Source organism: Arachis ipaensis, chromosome B03 (genome assembly GCF_000816755.2).
Source record: "Arachis ipaensis cultivar K30076 chromosome B03, Araip1.1, whole genome shotgun sequence".
Taxonomy (NCBI): Eukaryota; Viridiplantae; Streptophyta; class Magnoliopsida; order Fabales; family Fabaceae; genus Arachis; species Arachis ipaensis.
The window spans coordinates 63858233-63881343 of NC_029787.2; positions in this window are offsets into that span (position 1 = coordinate 63858233).

A 23111-nucleotide genomic window follows, 5' to 3' on the forward strand; every position below is an offset into this window, starting at 1 on the left:
TAACAAAGGCCTGTTCGACCTCGTCCAATATCTCCCACGTATACCTCGACACTACAACATTCTTTTGCCACTCTAAAGGAAACGCAGGCTCGTCATTCTCATCCAGAAAAAATGGGCGAGCTCCTTCAACAGCTCGAACCTTAAAAGAAATAATTCTTGAAGTCTCTAAAAGACTCATCATACATCGAAAAAACTTTCTTTCCTTGGGCAGACCAAAAAGAAACCCAGGAAGCTTTCTTTTTGGCAGAAATCCCAGGCTTGGTCAAAACGAAAAGGTAAAGAAAGAGAGTTTGAGAAGGCTTAACTTCCAATTCCTGACATAACAACTGGAAAATCTTAACAAATCCCCATGAATTCGGATGAAGTTGGCATGGAGACACATTACACGACCACAACAAGTTGGTCTCAAAGGGAGTAAAGGGAAAGGTAATGTTCATTTGACTAAAGAAATAGTCATAGGCATAAAAGAAGGGACATTCCCCCTGGACTGAAGTAAGGAAACAGACCATCTCATCAGAATCAGGTGCTACTAGCTCATAACTCTTCTCCTGCTCCTGATTACTACACATCCTGTGATGTTTTCTCCACACAGAATTCAGAATTTACTACAGAAACACACATCAACACAAGGGATTCCAGCCAGTCCGACATGCCCTCGGGGACTCTGGAAGAGGTCTCGACAATATTTTTGCGAAACGACATAGGTCAACTAAAATCCTACAGTAAGAAAAGGAAAAAGGGGGCTACTAATCAAACAGCTCGGGCAAAATAAAGCGTAACTCGGGCATAAAGGGATACAACTCAAAACTAAAACGCATAAGTGTCAAGAAGGCAGACAAAGCAACAAAAGGAAATCCCAGGACCTACACTAAAGATCCAGGGGCATCCTTTGGAGGCAATTATGGAATAAGGATTCAGGAAAATCTACAAGCCTACATCTCTACACGTCCTAACAGGAAGATAATAACACTATTTCCAACAAAAGCGACACTCCGAGAAGAAAGCTACGAGCCATAAATCAAATAAAGTCATCAAAATAACCACCTCCCAAACTACAGTTTCAAGCGGAACTACCAAGCAATAAAACGTATCAGGTAGAAGTCATCAAAGACGCAACTTTTTCCAGAAATAAACAAAAGCCATTATCTCAAAAGCTACAAAACCAAATAAAAAGGCAACAAACATGCATAGCCCTAAAAAAGCCTTTATCATAAAAGAAAAATGCCAAAAGCAGACACAAGAAGGCAAAAAGGTTCAATCTTTCAATGAACATTCAAGCAAAATCAAAACTTTACCAAGAACTGAATGCAAATCGATGAAGGAAGCAAAGAAGCAGAAAGAAGAACCAACCTGGAAAAAGGGGAAAAGTTTGAATGAAATCGAAGATGGAGAGACAGAATCTGGAGTCGCCTTTTAAAGCAAAGAAAGCACCAACAATCACCAAACGGTGTTACAGAGAGAAATGCAGAAATGTAAGTCCCAGGAAAAACAGAAAGGTAGAAAGAAAAGGGGGAAGTTACAGCAAGAGAAGAGAAAACCATTTTTGTGAAAAGTTCAAAATGAACGTGGGAGGCAAAAGAAACGGAACATTAAAGGAATCAATGAGGTAATTAAACCCTCGCGCATTCCCAAAGCAAGGAGACGCGCCTTTTCAAAGGAATGAAAATTTAAAGAAAAAACGTTCCACATTCAAAAGGAAACTCTACAAAGAAGAAGTCGACAAAATACTCGAGTTCGGCTTCACCAAAAGAAGGATCGAAGTCCTAAAACTAAAGACTCGACCTCAAAAGAAAGACCGTGCTCGAGTAGGGGCACTGTTCATACCCTGGGTCGAGTTGTCCAACTCGGGATGTTTAGCGACAAAAGCGACTGACCTCTTCAGGTCAGACTATTCAACCTCTTCTCAAAGAGCTCGGCCAAATTGACAGGAAAGCCCAATAAAGGGCCCAGATAGAGGAACAAGACCCAAATCCAAAGGCAGCCCAAGCCTATAGAGATAAGGGCGGTTCCCTTGAAGATAAGATGACTTCACTCAAAGATAAGATAAGATAAGATAACTATCTTATCCCCAGAAAGGTCATCCTCTACTATTATAAATACACTGGAGCAGCAAGGTATAACTCATACTCTGATTTTACTAAAAACCTGCTTAATACCCTTGCTAACTTAAGCATTCGAGTCCCTCGCAGGTACCACCACCCTCCAGTGACAAAGGATCAGTAGCGCAGCCAGTCTAACAAGTCGGACACGACAGCTCCGGCCACCACCCACCAGCTGGACACGTCATCTCCAACTAGAACAGAAGATCTCGTCCGAGATCAACCTACAGTTTCAGGTAACCCTCGGAACATTACTGTTCATACCCTGGGTCGAGCTATCCAACCCGGGATGTTTAGCGACAAGGCGACCGACCTCTTCAGGTCAGACTATCCGACCTCTTCTCAAAGAGCTCGGCCAAATTGCCAGGAAAGCCCAATAAAGGGCCCAGATAGAGGAACACGACCCAAATTCAAAGGTAGCCCAAGCCTATAGAGATAATGGCGGTTCCCTTGAAGAAGATAACTTCACTCAAAGATAAGATAAGATAAGATAACTATGTTATCCCCAGAAAGGTCATCCTCTACTATTATAAATACACTGGAGCACCCAGGTATAACATGTACTCTGATTCTACAAAATACCTGCTTAATACCCTTGCTAACTTAAGCATCGGAGTCCCTTGCAGGTACCACCACCCTCCAGTGACAAAGGATCAGCAGTATCGACAGTTCAACAAGTCGGACGCGACCGCACCGGCTACCACTTACAAGTCAGACATGTCAGCACCGATCAGCACAGAAGATCTCGTCCGAGATCGACCTACAGTTTCAGGTAACCCTCAGAGCATTGGCGCCGTTGCCGGGGAACCTGGAAATCGTCATGGCGGACAACCTTGACAACGACCACGACTCTGATCTAGAAGATAGGATGCCGTATAAAAACACGGACACTACACCAAAAGATACTCCTCAACCTAACAAAGACAAAGATTCGCCGAACATGGGAGCTATGGAAGCACTTCAGGATTGACTAAAACAACTTGAAAAAGAGGTCGAGTACCAACGCGAAATGAAGAGAAGCCTACAAAGGGAAGCTAGGTGACGCCGCGAGTTATAGGACAAGCTCTTAAAACTCGAAGCAGATCTTAAGGCCAAAAATACTTGATCCGGTCACGAAGACGACTCCCGTAAGGACCAAGACCCATTCACTAAAGAGATCATGATGAGCAAAATCCCAAAGGACTTCAAACTTCCCGACATGACTTTTACGATGGCACAGCAGATCCCGGCCATCATCTCAGTAATTTCAGAAGTAGAATGTACTTCACCGACGTCTCAGATGTAGTTCGCTGCAAAGCCTTCCCGACTACTTTAACAAAGACAACAATTAAATGGTTTGACAATCTACCCCCTAGGTCCGTCTCAAGGTTCGACGACTTAGCCAAGAAGTTTCTGGCCGGATTCTCCATCCAAAAAGACAAAGCTAAGCACGCCCCAAGTCTATTAGGAATTAAGCAAGGAGATTGGGAAAGTCTCTGAAGCTACATGGAAAGATTCAACAAAGCATGTCTGGACATACAAAGTCTACCAACAGAGGCCGCCATTATGGGTCTCATCAATGGCTTACGAGAGGGACCTTTTAGCCAATCTATATCGAAAAAATATCCCACATCTCTGAACGAAGTACAAGAACGAGCAGAGAAATACATCAATATGGACGAAAACTCTTGACTAGGAGAGGCCTCAAAATCTGGATTCTCCTACTCCTCCCGAGATAAGGATAAAGAGTCCAGAAAGAAAGAAGATCAACATGGGGAAAAAATCAAAAAATACCACAATTACACCCCTCTCCGGGCATCCCTTGTGGATCTCTACAGAGAAGTATGCCATACTGAAAAAATACCCCCAGCTCGACCACTCAAAAGCAAAAAGAGAGGAGGAAATTGGACTGAATATTGCGAATACCATTGAATCCATGGACATTCCACCAACGAATGTTTCGACCTAAAAAATATCATAGAAAAACTGGTAAGAGAAGGAAAGTTAGATCGGTACTTAGCCAGCCGAGCAGACTATCCGAGAAAAAGAAGAAGGGATGAAGATGTCGGACGGGCTGAACGACCACCTCGTACACCAGAGAGACATGTCCACATGATACATGGAGTATTTGTGGGAGGAGGAATCTCCAAATCATCTCGCAAAAGACATCTTAAAGATGTATATCACGTAGAAGGAAAAGAGGAAGCACCCGATATCCCCATAATCACTTTTACAAAAGAGGACGCAGCCGGCATCATCACGGGACATGACGATCCCATGGTTATCATATCGTATTAGCCAATGCAAATCTCCACCGCACTCTGGTAGACCAAGGAAGCTCGGCTGACATCTTGTTCAAAACCGCCTTCGACAAGCTCGACCTAGAAGAAAAAGAACTCAGAGCATATCCGAACAGCCTGTTCGGGCTGGGAGACACTCCAATTCAACCCCTGGGGTACATCTCACTCCACACGACCTTTGGAAAAGGAAACCGGTCAAGGACACTCAATATAGACTACATCGTAGTCGACGTGAGTTCAACTTACAATGCCCTAATAGGTCGGACAACGTTAAATCAGCTTGGCGCAGTAGTCTCGACTCCACATCTGTGCATGAAGTTCCCAACCACAGAAGGAATAGCTACAATAAAAGCAGACCTGAAGACGGCGCACTGCTGTTATAACGAAAGTCTAAACCTCAGAGGCAGAGGAGAAGAATGCCATACCATTGAACTTGGTGGAGTTTGCGGGCGAGAAGAACTCCGTCCACAACCCGAAGGCGAAGTAGAAAAAGTCCAGATCGGAGATGTCCCAGACAAAACACCCAATATTGGCACAATCTTAAAAGGACAGATAACAGAGTCACTCGTACAGTTCTTACGAGATAATGTCGACCTCTTTGCATGGAAGGCCGTAGACATACCAGGCATAGACACTAACCTAATGTGCCATAAGCTGGCAGTTTACTCAGGATCTCGGCCAGTACAGTAGAGGCATAGAAAGCTCGGACCAGAATGATCCCAAGCTGTGGAAGAGCAGGTATAGGCTCTACTGGAGGCAGGATTCATAAGAGAAGTCAAGTACCCATTATGGCTAGCTAACGTCGTCTTGGTGTAAAAACCAAATGGGAAGTGGCGAATGTGCACCGACTACACTGATCTCAGCAAAGCCTTTCCAAAAGACCCATATCTACTCCCAAGTATCGACGCTCTGGTGGATGCCTCCTCTGGATATAAATACCTCTCGTTTATCGACGCCTACTGTTCATAACCTGGGTCGAGTTACCCGACCCGGGATGTTTAGCGACAAGGCGACCGACCTCGACAGGTTCGACTATCTGACCTCTTCTCAATGAACTCGGCCAAACTGCCAGGAAAGCCCAGTAAAGGGCCCAAATAGAGGAACACGACCCAAATCCAAAGGCAGTCCAAGCCTATAGAGATAAAGGTGGTTTCCTTGAAGATAAGCTGTCCTCACCCAAAGATAAGATAAGATAAGATAAGATAAGATAACTAACTTATCTTATCTAAAAAGGTCAACCCACGCTATTATAAATACACTGGAGCACCCAGGTATAACTCATACTCTGATTCTACTAAAAACCTGCTCAATACCCTTGCTAACTTAAGCATCGGAGTCCCTTGTAGGTACCACCACCCTCCGGTGACAACGGATCAACAACGCAGCAGTCCAATAAGTCAGACACGACCGCTCCGGCCACCATTCACTAACCAGACACGTCATCTCCGACCAGTATAGAAGATCTCATCTGAGATCGACCTACAGTTTCAGGTAACCCTCAGGACATTGGCGCCGTTGCTGGGGACCCTGGAAGTCATCTCATCACTATGGCGGACGACCATGACAACGACCACGATTCGGATCTGGAAGATAGAATGCCGCACAAGAACACGGACACTACACCAAATGATACTCCTCAACCTAATAAAAACAATGATTCATCAACTGTGGGAGCCATGGAGGCACTTCAAGATCTCTTAAAACAACTTGAAAAAGAAGCCCAACATCAGCGAGAAGCTGGGAAGGATCTACAAAGGGAGATAAGGTGGCGTCAGGAATTAGAAGATAAACTTCTAAAACTCGAAGCCGATCTCAAAACTAAAGCTACTTGATCCATCCATGAGGACAGCTCCCGCAAGGATCAAGATCCATTCACTAGGGAGATCATGAAGACCAAAATCCCTAAAGACTTTAAACTCCCGGATATGCTTTTATATGATGGCACTACAGATCCCGGTCATCATCTCAGCAATTTCAGAAGTAGAATGTACCTCACTGATGCCTCAGATGCAGTTCGCTGCAAAGCCTTTCCGACTACCTTAACAAAGACAGCGATCAGATGGTTTGACAATCTACCTCCTAGGTCCATCTCAAGCTTCGACGACTTAGCTAGGAAATTTCTGGCCAGATTTTCCATCCAAAAAGATAAGGCTAAGCACGCCCCAAGTCTATTAGGAATCAAGCAAGGAGATCGGAAAAGTCTTCGCAACTATGGGCCTCATCAATGGCTTACAAAAGGGACCTCTTAGCCAATCTATATCGAAAAAACACCCCGAATCTCTGAACGAAGTACAAGAACGAGCAGAGAAGTACATCAACATGGAGGAAAACTTCCGACCAGGAGAGACCTCAAAATCCGGATTTACCTACCCCTCCCGGGATAAGGACAAGGAATCCAAAAAGAAGGAAGATCGACATGGGAAGAAAATCAAAAAATATCACAATTACACCCCTCTTTGGGTGTCCCTTGTGGATGTCTACAGAGAAGTCTGCTACACTGAAAAAATACCCCCAGCTCGACCACTCAAAGGCAAAAAAGGAGGAGGAAATCGGACTGAATATTGCGAATACCATCGAATCTATGGGCATTCTACCAACGAATGTTTCGACTTAAAGAACGTCATCGAAAAACTAGTAGGAAAAGGAAAATTAGATCGGAACTTGATGAGCGGATATTTTATACGCTTTTTGGGGTTAATTTCATATAGTTTTTAGTATGTTTTAGTTAGTTTTTAGTTTATTTTCATTAGTTTCTAGGAAAAATTCATATTTCTGGACTTTACTATGAGTTTGTGTGTTTTTCTGTAATTTCAGGTATTTTCTGGCTGAAATTGAGGGAGCTGAGCAAAAATCTGATTCAGGCTAAAAAAGGACTGCTGATACTGTTGGATCCTGACCTCTCTACACTCGAAATGGAATTTCTGGAGCTACAGAAGTCCAATTGACGCGCTTCCAATTGCGTTGGAAAGTAGACATTCAGGGCTTTCCAGAAATTTATAATAATCTATACTTTGCTCAAGGATAGATGACGTAAACCGGCGTTCAACACCAGTTCCATGTTGCAGTCTGGCGTCTAGCGCCAGAAACACATTACAAGTTGGAGTTCAACGCCAGAAACAGGTTACAGCTTGGCGTTGAACGCCCAAAACAGCCCAGGCACGTGAGAAGCTTTAGTCTCAGCCCCAGCACACACCAAGTGGGCCCCAGAAGTGGATTTCTGCACTATCTATCATAGTTTACTCATTTTCTGTAAACCTAGGTTACTAGTTTAGTATTTAAACAACTTTTAGAGATTTATTTTGTATCTCGTGACATTTTAGATCTGAATTTTATACTCTTTGACGGCATGAGTCTCTAAACTCCATTGTTGGGGGTGAGGAGCTCTGCTGTGTCTCGATGAATTAATGCAAGTATTTCTGTTTTCTATTCAAACATGTGTGTTCCTATCTAAGATATCCATTCGCACTTCAACATGAATGTGATGAACATGACAATCATCATCATTCCCCCACGAACGTGTGCCTGACAACCACTTTCGTTCCACCGTAGAATGAATGAATATCTCTTTGATCTCTAAATCAGAATCTTCGTGGTGTAAGCTAGATTGATGGCAACATTCAAGAGAATCCGGAAAGTCTAAACCTTGTCTGTGGTATTCCGAGTAGGATTCAGGGATTGAATGACTGTGATGAGCTTCAAACTCGCGAGTGCTGGGCGTAGTGGCAAAAGGATAGTAAATCTTATTCCGGTACAATTGAAAACCTGCAGATGATTAGCCATGCGGTGACAGCGCACCTGGACCCTTTTCACTGGAAGGATGGATGGAAGCCATTGACAACGGTGATCCACCAACACACAGCTTGCCATAGGAGGACGTGCATGCGTGAATCAGAAAATAGAGGAAAGCAGAATTTTAGAAGACAAAACATCTCCAAAACTCCAACATATTCTCCATTACTGCATACAAGTATAATTTGTGTTCTGCCCTTCTTACTTTTTACAATTCAAATTAAAAATTATTATTGATATTATATCTTGACTAAAAGTTACGAGATAACCATAGCCTGCTTCAAGCCAACAATCTCTGTAGGATCGACCCTTACTCACGTAAGGTATTACTTGGATGACCCAGTGCACTTGCTGGTTAGTTGCGCGAAGTTGTAAGAGAGTAATGTGAACATTGACATTACAATTTCGTGCACCAAGTTTTTGGCGCCGTTGCCGGGGATTGTTTGAGTTTGAACAACTGACGGTGAATTCTGTTGCTTAGATTAGGAAAATTTTGTCTTTTGGGTTAGAGTCTTTTATATTCTTTTCGAAAAAAAAATAAAAATAAAAATAATATTTTTTCTTAGTTATTAAAAATATTTTTCAAAACAAGTGTTACATTTACTGCCCATTTGGCTAGAGCGTTGGTCTGTGTTCTTGGTAATTAGGTACCTTCTTTTTAAAATTCTTTTTCAAAAATAATTTTTACATTAAATCTTGTGCCAAACTTTAAGTTTGGTGTTTTCTTGTTGATTTTTCTTTGGTTTTCGAAAATCTTATTTTTCTTTGTGTTCTTGTGAATCTTCAAAGTGTTCTTGAGTTTTCCTTGTGTCTTGATCTTAAAATTTTTAAGTTTGGTGTTCCTTGGTGTTTTCCCTCCAAAATTTTCGAAAACTAGGAGCATTAGATCTAAAAATTTTAAATCTTGTGCTATCTTATTGTTTTTCTCTCTCCTCTTTAAATTCAAAAATATCTTTTCTCTCTATTTTAAAGCAAATTTTCGAAATTTACCTTTAAAATTCAGATTTTTATTTCAAAATTTAAAACCTTTTTCAAAAATCATCATATCCTTTTCAAAACTTCCTAACCACTTTCTCTCTCCTCATTTTTTCGAAAATCTTCACCCATTTTTATTTATTTTATTTAAATTTATTTTATTTTCGAAATAAATAAATAATAATTAAATAAATAAAAATATTTCTTCTCTATTTTACATCATCTCCCTTTCTCCATCATGGATCTAAGTGGAAATGAACAGTCCAGAAGGACTCTGGGGTCGTATGCTAACCCCTCTACTGCTTCATATGGGAGTAGTATCAGTATACCCTCCATTGGAGTCAGTAGCTTTGAGTTGAATCCTCAGCTCATTGTCATGGTGTAGCAAAGCTGCCAGTATTTCGGTCTTCCACAGGAAGAACCTACAGAGTTTCTGGCACAGTTTTTACAAATTGCTGACACAGTACATGATAAGGAAGTAGATCAGGACGTCTACAGATTATTACTATTTCCATTTGCTGTAAAAGACCAAGCCAAGAGGTGGTTAAATAACCAACCTAAGGCCAGCCTAAAGATATGGAAACAACTGACAGAGAAATTCCTGAATCAATACTTTCCTCCAAAATGGATGACACAGCTAAGGCTGGACATCCAAGGCTTTAAACAAGGAGATAATGAATCTCTTTATGATGCCTGGGAGAGATACAGAGAGATGCTAAGAAAATGCCCCTCTGAAATGTTTTCAGAATGGGTTCAGTTAGACATCTTCTATTATGGGCTTGCAGAAAGAGCTCAGATGTCTATAGATTACTCAGCTGGTGGATCTATCCATATGAGAAAGACAATTGAAGAAGCTCAAGAGCTCATTGATACAGTTGCCAGAAATCAGCATCTGTACTTAAGCAGTGACCCTTCCATGAAAGAAGAGGCTAAAATAGTAACTGCTGAACTCAGTCCTGTAGAACAAGCTGCTGAATTCAATCAGCAATTGAACTTTCTAACACAACAGTTAGCCGAATTCAAAGATAGACTACAAGAGACAATGATGGCTAATATAAATATGGAAGAACAATTGAAGCAAACAAAACAGCAGCTGTCAAAATAAATAACAAAAGAATGCCAAGCAGTTCAATTAAGAAGTGGGAAAACATTGAATACCCCACCTCAAAGCAGCAGGAAGCCAAGGAATGAGCAAACCACCCAAAATCCATCTGAGGACAGTAAGAGCCCAGGAAAAAATAATTCTAGCGTTAAAACGCCAGAAATTGGGTGGAAGACTGGCGCTGAACGCCTAGACCATGCTCAGGACTGGCGTTCAACGCCAGAAACAAGCAAGGAACTGGCGTTGAACGCCCAAAGGAAGCACAGTTCTGGCGTTCAGACGCCAGGAACAGCTGAGGAGTTGGCATCTAACGTCACTCCAGCTTCCAACCCTGGCATTCAAATGCCAGTGAGGGATCAGACACACACAAGTACTGATGACAACCCCTCTAAAAAGGTTTCTTCAACCACTTCTGTAGGAAATAAACCTACAGCAACCAAGGTTGAGGAATATAAAGCCAAGATACCTTATCCTCAACAACTCCGCCAAGAGGAGCAGGATAAGCAATTTGCTCGCTTTGCAGATTATCTCAGGACCCTTGAAATAAAGATTCCGTTTGCAGAAGCACTTGAGCAAATACCTTCTTACGCCAAGTTCATGAAAGAGATATTGAGTCATAAGAAGGATTGGAGAGAAACTGAAAGAGTTCTCCTCACTGAAGAATGCAGTACAGTCATTCTGAAAAGCTTTCCTGAAAAGCTTAAAGATCCCGGAAGCTTTCTGATACCATGCACATTAGAGGGAAATTGCACGAAGATAGCTTTATGCGATCTTGGGGCAAGCATCAACCTAATACCTGCATCCACTATCAGAAAGCTTGGTTTAACTGAAGAAGTTAAACCTACCCGGATATGTCTCCAACTTGTTGATGGCTCTATTAAATACCCATCAGGCGTGATTGAGGACATGATTGTCAGGGTTGGGCCATTCGCCTTTCCCACTGACTTCGTAGTGTTGGAGATGGAGGAGTATAAGAGTGCTACTCTCATTCTAGGAAGACCTTTCCTAGCAACTGGACGAACTCTCATTGATGTCCAAAAGGGGGAAGTCTCCCTGAGAGTCAATGAGGATAAGTTTAAGTTGAATGCTGTCAATGCCATGCAGCATCCAGACCCACCAAAAGACTGCATGAAAGTTGATCTTATTGACTCTTTGGTAGAAGAGATCAACATGGCTGAGAGTCTCAAATCAGAGCTGGAAAACATCTTTAAAGATGTTCCACCTGATCTAGAGGATTCAGAGGAATTGAAAGAGCCTCTGAAATTTCCTCAGGAAGAGGAAAAACCTCCTAAACCCGAGCTCAAACCATTACCACCATCCCTGAAATATGCATTTCTGGGAGAAGGTGATACTTTTCCAGTGATCATAAGCTCTGCTTTAAATCCACAGGAAGAGGAAGCACTAATTCAAGTACTAAGGACACACAAGACAGCTCTTGGGTGGTCCATAAGTGACCTTAAGGGCATAAGCCCAGCTAGATGCATGCACAAGATCTTATTGGAGGACAATGCTAAACCAGTGGTTCAACCACAGAGGCGGCTAAATCCAGCCATGAAGAAAGTGGTGCAGAAAGAGGTCACCAAATTACTGGAGGCTGGGATTATTTATCCTATTTCTGACAGTGGTTCATAATGAAAAAAATGAACTGGTTCCTACAAGAACAGTTACAGGGTGGCGCATGTGTATTGATTATAGAAGGCTTAATACAGCCACCAGAAAAGATCATTTTCCTTTACCATTCATAGACCAGATGCTAGAAAGACTAGCAGGTCATAATTATTACTGCTTTTTGGATGGCTATTCAGGCTACAACCAAATTGCAGTAGATCCCCAGGATCAAGAGAAAACAACATTCACATGTCCATCTGGAGTATTTGCTTATAGAAGGATGCCTTTTGGGCTGTGTAATGCGCCTGCAACCTTTCAGAGATGCATGCTCTCTATTTTCTCTGATATGGTGGAGAAATTTCTGGAAGTCTTCATGGATGACTTCTCAGTATATAGAGACTCATTCAGCTCCTGGCTTGATCACCTGACACTGGTTTTGAAAAGATGCCAAGAGACCAACCTGGTTTTAAACTGGGAAAAATGTCACTTTATGGTGACTGAAGGGATTGTCCTTAGGCATAAAATTTCAAACAAGGGAATAGAGGTGGATCAAGCTAAAATAGAGGTAATTGAAAAATTACCACCACCCGCCAATGTTAAGGCAATCAGAAGCTTTCTGGGGCATGCAGGATTCTATAGGAGGTTTATAAAGGATTTTTCAAAAATTGCAAAAACCTCTAAGCAACCTGCTAGCTGCTGATACGCCATTTGTGTTTGACATAGAGTGCCTGCAAGCATTTGAAACTCTGAAAGCTAAACTGGTCACAGCACCAGTTATCTCTGCACTAGACTGGACATTACCATTCGAATTAATGTGTGATGCTAGTGATCACACCATTGGTGCAGTACTGGGGCAGAGGCATGACAAGCTTCTGCATGTCATTTATTATGCTAGCCGTGTTTTGAATGATGCCCAGAAAAATTACATAACCACAGAAAAAGAATTGCTTGCAGTGGTTTATGCCATTGACAAGTTTAGATCATACTTAGTAGGATCAAAAGTGATTGTGTACACAGATCATGCTGCTCTTAAATATCTACTCACAAAGCAGGATTCAAAACCCAGACTCATAAGATGGGTGTTGCTTCTGCAAGAGTTTGATATAGAAATAAGAGACAGAAAAGGGACAGAGAACCAAGTGGCTGACCATCTGTCCCGGATAGAACCAGTGGAAGGGGCGTCCTCCCCATCTATTGAGATCTCTGAAACCTTTCCGGATGAGCATTTGTTCAACATTCAGGAATTACCATGGTTTGCAGACATTGCAAACTATAAAGCTGCATGGTTCATTCCCAAGGAGTACAGCAGGCAACAAAAGAAAAAATTAATTACTGATGCAAAGTACTACTTGTGGGATGAACCCTATCTCTTTAAGAGATGTGCAGACGGCATAATCCGTAGGTGTGTGCCTAAGGAAGAAGCATAAAGAATCTTATGGCATTGCCATGGGTCACAATATGGAGGTCATTTCGGAGGTGAGCGAACAGCCACCAAGGTCCTCCAATGTGGTTTCTACTGGCCTACACTTTATAGAGATTCCCGAGAGTTTGTACGTAACTGTGATAGTTGCCAGAGAGCTGGTAATTTGCCTCTCAGTTACGCTATGCCTCAACAAGGAATCTTGGAGATTGAGTTGTTTGACGTATGGGGTATTGATTTCATGGGGCCTTTCCCACCATCATACTCAAACACTTATATTCTGGTGGCAGTTGACTATGTATCAAAATGGGTTAAGGCCATTGCCACACCCACCAATGATACTAAAACAGTATTGAAGTTCCTCCAAAAACATATATTCAGCAGATTTGGTGTCCCTAGGGTACTAATCAGTGATGGAGGCACTCACTTCTGCAACAAACAGCTTTACTCTGCCATGGTCCGGTATGGGTTTCGCCATAAGGTGGCGACTCCATATCATCCACAGACAAATGGGCAAGCTGAAGTCTCTAACAGAGAACTAAAAAGAATCCTGGAACGGACTATAAGTACCCGTAGAAAGGATTGGGCACGAAGCTTGGATGATGCTCTGTGGGCTTACAGAACCGTATTCAAGACTCCCATAGGGACCTCTCCTTACCAACTTGTGTATGGTAAGGCTTGTCACCTGCCCGTGGAATTGGAACATAAGGCCTACTGGGCAACCAGGTTCCTTAACTTTGATGCCAAATTAGCTGGAGAGAAAAGATTGCTCCAGTTGAATGAGCTAGAGGAATTCAGATTCACTGCTTTCGAAAATGCCAAGCTTTACAAAGAGAAATAAAAAAGGTGGCATGACAGAAAACTGTCATATAGAATCTTTGAACCAGGACAAAAGGTTCTGTTGTTTAACTCTAGGCTCAGGCTATTCCCCGGGAAACTGAAGTCCCGGTAGAGGGGACCATATGTGATTACAAGTGTATCACCATATGGTTATGTGGAGCTTCAAGATATTGATTCTGATAAGAAGTTCATTGTTAATGGACAGAGAATCAAACACTATCTTGAAGGCAATGGTGAGCAAGAGTGCTCAAGGCTGAGGCTAGATTAAAAACTCAGCAAGGTCCAGCTAAAGACAATAAAGAAGCGCTTGCTGGGAGGCAACCCAGCCATGGGGCATCACTTCCTCTAAGTATTTTGCCCTATTCTTGATTTTATTTGTTTATATAAAGTTCATTGATACTAAGATAAAGAGTCAATTGTATAAGTTTACAAGGTTAGAAAAGGATTCTGCACACAAAACAGAGAAAAAGAGCTCACTGGCAAGAAAACGCCAGTAAAAGTCTGTTTTGGGTGTTCAACGCTCAAAAGAAGCATCCACTGGGCGTTGAACACTAGTAAGGATAGCCATCTGGGCGTTAAACGCCAGAAAGAAGCATCTTCTGGGCGTTGAACGCCAGAAAGAAGCTCCTTCTGGGCGTTTAACGCCAGATTTACAGCATCCTGGGCGTTCAGAAAAATGCCCAGGAGAAGCAGCAGTTGGGCGTTGAACGCCCAAAACATGCAGCGTTTGGGCGTTCAAATGCCAGGATGGTGGGGAGGAGGTAATTTCATTTTTACTTCATATTTTTCATTTTAATTTTAATTTTCATGTTTCAATTCATGATTTCTTGCATAAACATGTTACAAACCCTGATTTCTAAAATCCCTAATTTCTAAAAACCCTACTTTAAAAATATCAAATTTATCTTAATCCATAAGCACAAATCCTTTTTTCAATCCAATTCAACTCTTTCTCAAATTTTCAAAACAAATCTATATCTTTTCATTCTAAAATCTTTTCAACTAATCAATATCTTTTTCAAATCTCCACATTATTTTTTTTCAAAATCCAGAATTATCTTTTTCAAATATCTTTCATATCTTTTCAATTTTAAATTATATCTTTTCTTATCATACTTATTTTTTTTAAATCATATCTTCTATCTTATCTTCCTCTTTATTTTCGAAAACCCACCTCCCCTCCCCTTTAAAAACACATTCGGCCTCCCTCCCCTCATCCACCATTCGACACTAGCTCTCCTTCTATCCCTCCCCTTTCTTTTCTTTTGCTTGAGGACAAGCAAACCTCTAAGTTTGATGTGTTTATCCGTGATCACTAAACCATACCACTAAGATCATGGCTCCTAAAGGAAAATAACCCACTCCAAGAAGCAAGAAAGAGAGTGTTCCAAAACCACTGTGGAATCAAGGGAGGTTCTTAACCAAAGAACATTCAGACCATTACTACAAAATAATGGGTCTAAGATCTGTGATCCTGGAAGTCAAGTTTGATCTGAAAGAAGATGAATATCCGGAGATCCAAGAGCAGATTCAAAACAGGAACTGGGAAGTCCTAGCTAATCCTGAAACAAAAGTGGGAAGGAATATGGTTCAGAAATTCTACGCTAATCTATGGCAAACAGACAGGCAGAGAATATCTGGAGCTGCCCTCTATGACTATAGGACTGTGGTCAGAGGAAAGATTATTCACATCTACCCTGACAAAATCAGGGAGATCTTTAAGCTATCTCAACTGAAAGATGACCCAGACTCCTTCAATAGGAGAATGATGAGAACAAACAAGGGCCTGGATAAGATTCTAGAGGATATATGCATCCCTGGAGCCAGGTGGACCACCAGCACGAGGGGTGTCCCAAATCAACTCAAGAGAGAAGATCTCAAACCAGTCGCCAGAGGATGGCTGGACTTCATTGAGCATTCTATATTACCCACCAGCAACCGTTCTGAAGTCAATATTAGAAGAGCAGTGATGATCCATTGCATTATGTTGGGAAAAGAAGTAGAAGTTCATCAACTGATCCCATCTGAATTCTACATACTTGCCAACAAGAACTCCAAGGATGCCAGGTTGGCTTATCCAAGCCTAATCTCTATGCTCTGCAAAGATGCTGGAGTAAAGATGGGAATAACAGAGTATATCTCAGTGGAGCAACCAATCACTAAAATCACAATGGAAAAACAACAAATGCAGGATGACCCCATCAAGAGGAGGGCGCAAGAATTCCTACCAGAACTCCCTCAATTTGAATACTGGGAGCATCTTGAGGCATCTGTCACTAAGTTGCAAGAAACCATGGACCAAATGAAGGAAGAATAGCAAAATCAAAACAGCATGGTTTGCAAACTGCTCAGAGAACAAGAAGTGCAAGGGCGTGAATTAAGAGAACTAAAGCGTCAGAAACTATCTCTTGAAGGGCCAAGCACTCCACAGACTAAAGAGGCATCCACTTCCCAAAGTCAAGGTTGTTGAGTTCTGATCTTAACCTTAACCCTGTGATAATTTTTTTAATGAGTTTTACCTTAGGAGTCATATAGTAGTAATTAGTATCTATATTTTGATTTTATCTCCAATTAAGCTATAATTTATTTTCCTCATCATCATTAAACATGAATAAAATAGAAGATTTTCTTTAGGATAAGGAGGCAATATTTCTCGAGTTTTTAATACAAGAAATTCTGATTAATTACATGTGGTGGCAATGCTTTCTGCCTTCTGAATGAATGCTTGAACAGTGCATATGTCTTTGGAATTTGATGTTCTTGAGTGTTAAATATGTTGGCTCTTGAAAGAATGATAAACATGAGACATGTTATTGGTAATCTGAAAAATCATAAAAATGATTCTTGAAGCAAGAAAAAGCAGTGAATACAAAGCTTGCAAAAAAAAAAAAAAACAAGCAGAAAAAGCCAATAACCCTTAAAATCAAAAGGCAAGGGTAATAAAAAGGATCCAAGGCTTTGAGCATCAGTGGATAGGAGGGCCTAAGGGAATCAAATCCTGGTCTAACGTGACAATCATCATCATTCCCCCACGAACGCATGCCTGACAACCACTTCCGTTCTACCGTAGAATGAATGAATATCTCTTGGATCTCTAAATCAGAATCTTCGTGGTATAACCTAGATTGATGGCAGCATTCAAGAGAATCCGAATGTCTAAACCTTGTCTGTGGTATTCCGAGTAGGATTCAGGGATTGAATGACTGTGACGAGCTTCAAACTCGCGAGTGCTGGGCGTAGTGACAGACGCAAAAGGATAGTAAATCCTATTCCGGTACGATTGAGAACCTGCAGATGATTAGCCATGCGATGACAGCGCACCTGGACCCTTTTCACTGGAAGGATGGATGGTAGCCATTGACAACGGTGATCCACCAACACACAGCTTGCCATAGGAGGACGTGCGTGCGTGAATCAGAAAACAGAGGAAAGCAGAATTTCAGAAAATAAAGCATCTCCAAAACTCCAACATATTCTCCATTACTGCATACAAGTATAATTTGTGTTCTGCCCTTCTTACTTTTTACAATTCAAATTAAAAATTATTATTGATATTATATCCTGACTAAGAGTTACGAGATAACCATAGCCTGCTTCAAGCCAACAATCTCCGTGGGATCGACCCTTACTCACGTAAGGTATTACTTGGACGACTCAGTGCACTTGCTGGTTAGTTGCGCGAAGTTGTAAGAGAGTAATGTGAACATTGACATTACAATTTTGTGCACCAGTACCTGGCCACCCGAGACGATGAGCAAAGAAAAAGAAGGAGAGACGAAGATGTCGGACGAACCGAGCGATCACCTCGTACACCAGAAAGACATGTCCACATGATACACGGCAGATTTGCGGGAGGAGGAATCTCCAAATCATCTCGCAAAAGATATCTTAAAGAAGTATATCATGTCGAGGGGAAGGAGGAAGCACCCGACATCCCCGCAATTACTTTCACCAAAGAGGACGCAGCCGGTATCATCTCAGGACATGATGATCCCATGGTCATCATTATTATGTTGGCAAATGCAAATCTCCACCGCACACTAATAGACCAAGGGAGCTCCGCCGACATCTTGTTCAAAACTGCCTTCGACAAGCTTGGCCTGGAAGAAAAAGAACTTAGAGCATACATACTCAAATAACCTGTTTGGACTGGGAGACACCCCAGTTCAACCACATGGATACATCTCACTACACACAACCTTCGGAAAAGGAAACCAATCAAGAACACTCAAGATAGACTACATCGTGGTCGACGTGAGGTCAGCCTACAATGCCTTAATAGGCCGGACAATATTGAATCAGCTTGGCACAATAGTCTCGACTCCACATCTGTGCATGAAATCCCCAACTACAGAAGGGATAGCTATAATAAGAGCAGACCAAAAGATGGCGCGCCGCTGTTACAACGAAAGTCTAAACCTCAGAGGCAGAGGTGAAGAATTCCACACAATCGAAATCGGTGGAGTTCAGAGGCGGGAAGAACTCCGCCCATAACCTGAAGGTGAAGTAGAGAAAGTCCAGATCGGAGACATCCCGGACAAAACAACCAATATTAGTGCGAGACTAAAAGGAGATATAAAAGAATCACCCGTACAGTTCTTACGAGATAACGTCAACCTCTTTGCATGGAAGGCTGTAGACATGCCAAGCATAGACCCCAAATTAATGTGCCACAAGTTGGCAGTCTACCCAGGATCTCGGCCGGTACAACAGAGACGAAGAAAGCTCGGACCAGAACGATCCCAAGCTGTGGAAGAGCAAGTATAAGCTTTACTGGAGGCAGGATTCATAAGAGAAGTCAAGTTCCCGCTGTGGCTAGCTAACATCGTCTTGGTGAAAAATCAAATGGGAAGTAGTGAATGTGCACCGACTACACTAATCTCAACAAAGCCTACCGAAAAGATCCTTACCCACTCCCAAGTATCGACGCTCTGCTAGATGCATCCTCCGGATATAAATACCTCTCATTCATGGACGCATATTCGGGATACAATCAAATCCCAATGTATCCACCCGACCAAGAAAAAACATCATTCTTAACCCCAAAGATTAATGAATAAAGTCTTCACGGATCACATCGGAAAAATCATGGAAGTCTACGTGGATGACATGTTAATAAAGACACAAAGTGAAGAGACGTTGCTGCCCGACCTCGCCCAAGTATTCGACACCATAAGAAGGCATGGCATGCGACTTAATCCTACGAAGTGCACCTTCGCAGTAGAAGCTGGCAAATTCCTGGGTTTCATGCTCACACAAAGAGGAATTGAGGCAAATCCGGATAAATGCTGGGCCATACTCGACATGAAAAGTCCGACTTGTGTCAAAGAAGTACAACAACTCAACGGAAGGTTAGCAGCCTTGTCCAGATTTCTAGCTGGGTCGGCAATAAGATCTCTCCCCTTCTACGCCATCCTAAGGAAAGGGAAGAAGTTTGAATGGACCACCGAGTGCGAGCAAGCCTTCCAAGATTTCAAAAGATTCTTGTGACAACCACCTATCCTATCTCGACCACGAGAAGGAGAACCACTCATATTATACCTCGCGGTAGGAAGTCGAGCAGTAGCCTCAGCATTAGTTCGAGAAGACGACAGTGGGCAACAACCCATATACTTCATTAGTAAAGCACTACAAGGATCCGAGTTGGACTACCAAAAAATAGAAAAATTTGCCTAAGCACTCATTCTGACATCTCGACGACTTCGTCCATACTTCCAGGCTCACACCATTAAGGTTCGGACCAACCAGCCCATAAAAGGGATTTTACAGAAAACAGACCTAGCAGGCAGAATCTTGCAATGGGCAATCGAGTTTTCCGAATTTGATCTTCAATATGAAGCTCGGGCAGCCATCAAATCACAATACCTGTCCGACTTCATTGCAGAATTTATAGACACTCCGGAACCCACACAAAATGAAATCTCTACGTGGACGGTTTCTCAAATAAAATTGGAAGCGGTGCGAGTGTGATAATTGAAAGAGACCAAGGGACCCAAATTGAACTCTCCCTCAAATTCGGGTTCCCCGCCTCAAACAACCAAGCGGAATATGAGGCACTACTAGCTGGTTTGAAGCTGGCTAGGGAGGATGGAGCTCAAAAGCTTATCATCTTCAGCGACTCACAAGTAGTCACTTCACAAATAACAGGGAGCTACCAAGCCAAGGATCCCACCATGAAAAAGTACTTGGATAAAACCAGGAAACAGCTCGGACAACTCGGGGAATATGAGATCCACCACATACCCCGCGAACAAAATACCCGAGCTGATGGACTCTCAAAGCTAGCCAGCACCAAACCAGGGGGCAACAATAGAAGCCTCATCCAGGAAATGCTGTAGAACCCATCAATCTCAGAAGAGGAAAAAGTCCTAGCCATAACAGGATTGGATCAGGGATGGATGACTCCCATAATCAACTACCTCAAAACAGAAACGCTTCCTACAGATGAAAAGGAGGCAAAAAGGTTAAAACGGGAGGCACAATATGACATTATCATAAATAATACCCTATACAAAAGAGGGATCTCAATACCATTGTTAAAATGGGTACCAATTTCCAACACAAAAGAAGTCCTAGAAGAGATACACAGTGGCACCTGTGGCAATCACCTCGGAGCGCAAGCACTTACCAAAAAAGTACTCCGGGCAGGGTTTTATTAGCCAACTCTACAAAAAAAAAGCCACGGAGTTCGTAAAGGCATGTACACCATGTCAGAAACATGCCAACTTTCACATCACCCTCGCCAGAGGAACTCATCAGCATGACCTCACCTTGGCGATTCGCAAAATGGGGACTCGACCTTCTCGGACCCTTCCCTCAGGGATCGGCATAAGTTAAATTTCTCATAGTAGGGGTAGACTATTTCACAAAGTGGATCGAGGCAGAACCCCTAACTAATGCCACTGCTCAAAGAAGTCAAAAATTCCTATATAGGAACATTGTCACAAGGTTTGGGGTTCCATACTCCATCACCACAGACAATGGCACTCAATTTACAGATGCAAGCTTCAGAAAGCTAGTGGCCGACCTGAACATAAAACACCAGTTCACTTTCGTAGAACATCCCCAAGCCAATAGACAAGCCGAAGCTGCCAACAAAGTCATACTAGCGAGGCTCAAGCGAAGATTACAGAATGCAAAGGGAGCCTGGACTGAAGAACTCCCACAAGTCCTGTGGGCGTATCAAACGACGCCGCATTCCACCACAAAGGAATCACCCTTCCGATTAGCGTACGGAATAGAGGCAATGATCCCAGTGGAGATTGAAGAAGGGTCACCTAGAGTGATCCACTATAACAAAGAAGCCAACTCCCAACTTCAAAGGGAAGAACTCGACCTACTCCCAGAAGTCCAAGAAAGAGCTCGGATCAGGGAAGAGGCATTAAAACGACGAATGGCTTCGAGATACAATCAAAGGTTGGTGCCGCAAGGATTTGATGAGAACGACCTCGTCCTAATCTGAAATGATATCGGAACAACTCGACCTGGAGAAGGAAAGCTGGAAGCAAACTGGAAGGGACCCTACCGAGTCATAGAAGTACTTGGAAAGGGCTACTACAGACTATCCGAACTCGATGGGTGAGAGCTTCCTAGGTCATGGCACGCCTGCAACCTAAGAAGGTACTATAGTTAGGGACGATAAAGGATCTTAGGATAAGGTGCACTCTTTTTCCTGAAAAGGTTTTTTAATGAGGCGCCAAGCCAAGACCTATAAATTGCCCAACTTAGAGGGATAAAGCTCCCACATGTATATATTTGCATTTTCTTTTGAATAAAATCTGTTCAGATCTTCTACAAATGCTCAAGACGCATTAATCTGAAACATTCATCATCCAATTACAAAGCTACAGATCGGCAGAAAGTGAAAATCAAATTCACTGCACGATCACGATAAAGACCAACAGATATGAAAACCAAATTCATTAAAAGGTCGACCAAAAGAGTATTAAACCCAATTTCTACAAAATCAACAAAGATGAAAACAGAATAATGCAAGAAGCTATCGAAAGTGATCCCTAGAAAGGACCTGACGAGGTCTTAATAAAATGGATTGCTAAAAAATAACTTAAAGACTGACCGACGTAAAGAAGTCGGACCAGTCACAATAACCAAAGTTATAAGCAAATCCCTGGAAAGAGGTTTGGCCAACCCTATAAAAGAGGATTGCTATAACTTAGAAGAAATCGACATGACGAAGTCGGTCTCCTACAAACAAGTTATAAAAGTAATCCCTAAAAGAGACCTGAACAAGGTCCAAGAAAGAGGATTACAAAAATAACTTAGAAGGGCCCGACATGAAGAAGTCGGCCCAAAACATAAAGTTATAAAGATAATCCCTGAAAGAGAACTGAACAAGGTCTAAGAAAGAGGATTACAAAAATAACTTAGAAGGGCCCGACACGAAGAAGTCGGCCCAAAACATAAAGTTATAAAGATAATCCCTGAAAGAGACCTGAACAAGGTCCAAGAAAGAGGATTACAAAAATAACATAGAAGAGATCGACATGACGAAGTCGGTCTCCTACAAACAAGTTATAAAAGTAATCCCTGAAAGAGACCTGAATAAGGTCCAAGAAAGAGGATTACAAAAATAACTTAGAAGGGCCCGACATGAAGAAGTCGGCCCAAAACATAAAGTTATAAAAGTAATCCTTGAAAGAGACCTAAACAAGGTCCAAGAAAGAGGATTACAAAAATAACTTAGAAGGAACCAACACAAGGAAATCGGTTCCAAAATCAACAAGTTATAAAAAGTAACACCTGAAAGAGACACCATGAGGGTCCGAGAAAGAGGGTTACTAGAAATAACTTAGGCAAGACTGACATAAAGAAGTCGGCCTCCCCGAAACATGTTGCAAGAGTAATTCCTAAAATAAGACCTAATAAGGTCCAAAAGAAAGGATTACTAGAAGTAACTGAAATGACGAAGTCGGCTTCCCAAAAACCTTAACAAAGGTAAACACTAACGGAGACCTCACAAAGGTCCCAACAAATAGGGT